This window comes from Coregonus clupeaformis, unplaced genomic scaffold (genome assembly GCF_020615455.1).
Source record: "Coregonus clupeaformis isolate EN_2021a unplaced genomic scaffold, ASM2061545v1 scaf4351, whole genome shotgun sequence".
Classification (NCBI taxonomy): Eukaryota; Metazoa; Chordata; class Actinopteri; order Salmoniformes; family Salmonidae; genus Coregonus; species Coregonus clupeaformis.
In genome coordinates, this window is record NW_025537805.1 from 1 (window position 1) to 5,000 (window position 5,000).

Sequence of the window (5,000 nt, forward strand, 5' to 3'; positions counted from 1 at the left end):
AGTAGGGTAGGTAGGTAGGGAGGTAGGTAGTGAGGTAGGCAGGGAGGTAGGCAGGGAGGTAGGCAGGGGGGTAGGGAGGTAGGATACTGCAAATGTGTGATTTATTTCCTGTCAAGTGTAAACATGAAAGAGAGATAAATTATGTAGAGACAGGAGGGAGCTATCAACTTTTCATGGGCTCGCTGTAGTGCTGCGGCTCTGTGGGGTGTGTGTGTGTGTGTGTGTGTGTGAGTGAGTGAGTGCGTGCGTGTGTACGTGTGTGTGTGTGTGTGTGTGTGTGAGTGAGTGCGTGCGTGTGTACGTGTGTGCAGTGTGTGTGTGTGTGTGTGTATGTCTGTGTGTGTGTGTGTGTGTGTGTGTGTGTGGTGAGGGAGTGAGTGCGCTGCGTACGTGTGTGCGGTGTGTGTGTGTGTGTGTGAGTGCGTGTGTGTGTGTGTCTCTGTGTGTGTGTGTGTGTGTGTGTGTGTGTGTGTGTGTGTGTGCGTGCGTGTGTACGTGTGTACGTGTGTGTGTGTTTCCTTGTGGGGGGTGTGTGTGTGTGTGTGTGTGTGTGTGTGTGTGTGTGTGCGTCGTGTGTACGTGTATACGTGTGTGTGTGTGTACGTGTGTGTGTGTGTGTGTGTGCGTGCGTGTGTACGTGTGTACGGTGTGTGTGTGTGTGTGTGTGTGTGTGTGTGTGTGCGTCGTGTGTACGGTGTGTGTGTGTGTGTGTGCGTGCGTGTGTACGTGTGTACGTGTGTGTGTGTGTGTGTGTGTGTGTGTGTGTGTGTGTGTGTGTGTGTGTGTGCGGTGCGTGTGTAGTGTGTACGTGTGTGCGGTGTGTATGTCTGTGTGTGTGTGTGGTATGGGGGCAGCTTGTCTCTCCTTTTCTGTTCCCTTCCTCCTTGTTTTGTCCTCTGTGTCTGTTGTATCTGTATGTGTGTTTGTCCCCTTTATGTGGGTGTGTCTGGAGTGGATCAGGGGCGTGCTCAGGATCTGCTCTCCTGTAGCAGCTGCGGGGTTGTTTTCCAGTGATTCCTGCCTGCAGCTGCATCCTATTCTCTAATCAACCTGCACTACTAATTCCGGGGGCATGGCTCTCCACCGGCGCCAGATCGTTGTTCTTACCAGAGCGGTAACCTGGCTCACCAGTAAAGTTATTTTGTCTTTGTCTTCAGCCTGGCTCTCCACTCTCCTTAACCTGTCATTTGTTTTGTCTTTAGTTTCGGACATAACCTCCCAACCTGCCTGCCTTCCTGCCTGTCGGCCTGCCTGCCTGCCTGCCTGCCTCAGCCTCTCCTTCCTCCCGGGAGCCGACTAGCCCACTCTGTTCCTTTACTTCAGTTGTTTTTGGACTAAGACAATTTTAACTTTTATTAAATATTTTTGTTTCTTTCCACTCCCTTTGTCGTGTTTGTTTCTCTGAGTGCTGGGTTGAACCATAGCCTAACAGAACGATCTGGCCATGGACCCAACAGAGAGACAGCATCGGGCAAACGAAGACAGCTTCCAACAAGCTATCCAGGCTCAAGGAACGTTGCTAGGACAGCATGACCAACTGATTCGGACTCTTTTGGAAAATAATCATCAACTGCTGAACCAGGTGACTCAGTTAACTACACAAGTCTCTAAATTGTCGTTATCAGTTCTCCATCTCTCTCTGACCCCCAGTTTGATGCACCCCAAGTTGGTTCCTCGGACATGATGCAGGCTTGTTCCATCGGGAACTGTCACGCCGCCGGAACCGTTCAATGGAGAATTGGACAAGTGCCGGGATTTTGCTTCAGTGTGACTTGATTTTTCGGCAGAGACCACTGTCATTTTCTACTGATTCCTCTAAGGTACATTATGTTCTGGGCTGTTAAGAGGGAGAGCTCTGGTTTGGGCTGAGGCTGTGCTCAAATCAAACTTTGACTGGATTGACTTTCGCTGATTTTTCCGCTAAATTGAAGACTGTTTTTGACCATCTCCTGACCATGTGGGTAATTCCTCCAAGATACTTTTTAATTTGAGGCAGGGTTCTAACAGTGTGGCTGAGTACTCTATTGAGTTCTGGACTTTGGCAGCGGACTCCAAGTGGAACAATGTGGCACTTCAAGGAGCATTTCAAACGGTTTGAATGAAGCCATTAAGGATGAACTGGCTGCTCGTGACGAGCCACATGATTTACATTCTCTCGTTTCCTGTCCATTAAGCTGACAACCGGTTGGGGAGAGGCGCGGGAGAGAGGCGGTCGGCCGCATCTAGGAGGACGAGTTCCCAGCCTTCAACCACTCGAGTCTCGCCTCCCGAGCCGGCAGCTTCTATTCCTGATTCCATCCCGAGCACAGAGGAGGAACCTATGCAAGTGGGTCAAGCTCGACTACCTCCAGCAGAACGGGCAACGGCGCCTCCAGGCGGGTGAGTGCCTGTACTGTGGGAGACGCCACACACATTCTGGCTACATGCCCTAAGCGGCCAAAAGACAAGGCTCGCCGTGTGAACGGTGGGTCTACTTGCGAGCCCAGAGTTAGATCCTGAACCCATCATTCCCGATACAAGTACCTGTAACCTTCACGTTTCCAGAGTCATTCCCTGCCACTCTCAGCTCTCTCATAGACTCAGGTGCAGAAGACAACTTTATTAGCCACCAGTTCGTTACACAAGCTCGTATCCCCATGGAGCTACTACCTACCCCATTCGGGTCACAGCCCCTTGATGGGGCGCCTCCTCGCGGAGATAACTCATCAAACCATCCCCGTTTCCCTTAGTGATTTCTGGCAATCATTGTGAAAGCATTCAGCTAAGAGTTATGTCTGGCTCAGCTACCTCCCTAATCCTTGGCTTCCCCTGGTTGGCTCTTCACAACCCACAAATTGATTGGACACGTCACACCATTCTCAGTTGGAGCACTAACTGCCATTCAGAGTGCCTTAGGTCAGCGGTTCCCCACTAAGTGTAACCCAACTCATCCCTCAGCTCCTCTTGATCTTGTCATCTGTCCCCAAAGAATACCATGACTTAGCGGAGGTTTTCAGTAAGGACAAGGCTCTGTCTCTACCACCACATAGGCCTTGTGATTGCCCTATTGAACTGCTTCCTGTGTGCTCCCTTGCCCTCTAGTCGCTTATACAATCTGTCCCGACGGGAAAGAGAGGCAATGGAGCAGTACATTGGTGATTCTCTGGTCTCGGGCATAATCCGTCCCTCGTCTCCTTTGGGTGCAGGTTTTCTTTTTCGTGGAAAAGAAGGACAAGTCGATTACGCCCCTGTAGATTTCAGGGGTTTAAACAACATAACTGTTAAAAACAAGTATCCCCTTCCACTCATCAACTCTGCTTTTGAACCTCTGCATGGCGCCACAGTTTTCTCCAAGCTCGACCTCAGGAACGCTATCACCTTGTCCGGATCCGTAAGGGAGATGAGTGGAAAACCGCCAACACTCCACTGGGACATTTTGAGTATTTGGTCATGCCCTTTGGGCTCTCAAACGCCCCTGCTGTTTTCCAAGCCATGGTGAACGATGTTCTTAGGGATTTTTTGAACCGTTTGTCTTTGTATACCTGGATGATATTCTTGTTTTTCCAAGTCACCCGAGGAGCATGAGTCACACGTCCGTCAAGTCCTGCAACGGCTCTTGGAAAACAAGCTGTATGTCAAAGCAGAGAAGTGTGAGTTCCACAAACAGTCTACATCGTTCCTTGGTTTCATCATTGAGAGCGGGCAGGTGAAGGCGGACCCCGAGAAGATCCGGGCAGTGACGGAATGGCCCATACCCACCACCCGTAAGCAACTTCAACGATTTTGGGCTTTGCTAACTTCTACCGTAGGTTCATTAAGGGTTTTAGTAAAGTGGTGGCACCCTTACTAGACTCCATCCCCAAAAGTCCCTTTTCTGTGGTCCCCTGAGGCGGAGCAGGCGGTAGGGGTTTTGAAGGGAACTGTTTTCCACCTCCCTGTGTTGATACACCCCAATACCTCTCTGCAGTTTGTTGTGGAGGTGGACGCGCGGACTCAGGTGTGGGGAGCCGTCCTCTCCCAGCGCTCCCCCACTGACCAAAAGCTTCACCCCTGTGCTTTTTTCTCCAAAAAATTGTCACCCACAGAACGGAATTACGACGTTGGAAACCGAGAACTGCTGGCGGTCAAGCTAGCACTGGAAGAATGGCGGCACTGGCTGGATGGAGCTGAACTGCCGTTTGTGGTCTGGACAGACCACAAGAACTTGGCTTACATCCGAGCCACTAAGAGACTCAACTCACGCCAAGCCAGATGGGCCCTGTTTTTAGTAGGTTTAACTTTATTCTTACATACAGACCGGGGTCAAGAAATGTTAAACCAGATGCTTTGTCCCGCCAGTTTGCTGACCCTTCGGAGACCAGCGAGCCTGAGGCAGTCCTGCCTTCCTCATGGTCGTGGCGGCTGTTCAGTGGGAGATCGAGTCTCTTGTGAAGACTGCACTTGCCACGGACCGGGACCGGGTGATGGACCTCCCAACCTACTCTTTGTTCCCGAGACGGTCGGTCTCAGGTGTTGCAGTGGATTCACACCTCCCGTTTTGCTGGTCACCCTGGGATGAGACGCACGTTGACGCTGCTTAGGAGACATTTTTGGTGGCCTTCAATGGAAACTGACGTTCGGGCTTTTGTGGCAGCCTGTTCAACCTGTGCTCGGGGCAAAGCCTCCCATCAGTCCCCTTCGGGGCTGCTGCTACCCCTCCCAGTTCCCAGCGTCCCTGGTCCCACATAGCCATGGATTTTGTCACCGGCCTACCCAAGTCTGAAGGTAATGATACTATACTTACCATTGTGGACAGATTCTCTAAATCTGTTCACTATATAGCATTACCAAAATTACCGTCTGCCAGTGAGACAGCGGACCTCCTAGTCCAACATGTATTCCGTCCCCATGGGAATACCTGTGGACATCGTATCTGATAGAGGCCCACAGTTTACTTCCCGTGTTTGGAAGGTTTTCTGTTCTGCTTTGGGTGCTTCCGTTAGTCTGTCCTCAGGGTTTCATCCCCAGACCAACGGTCAAAC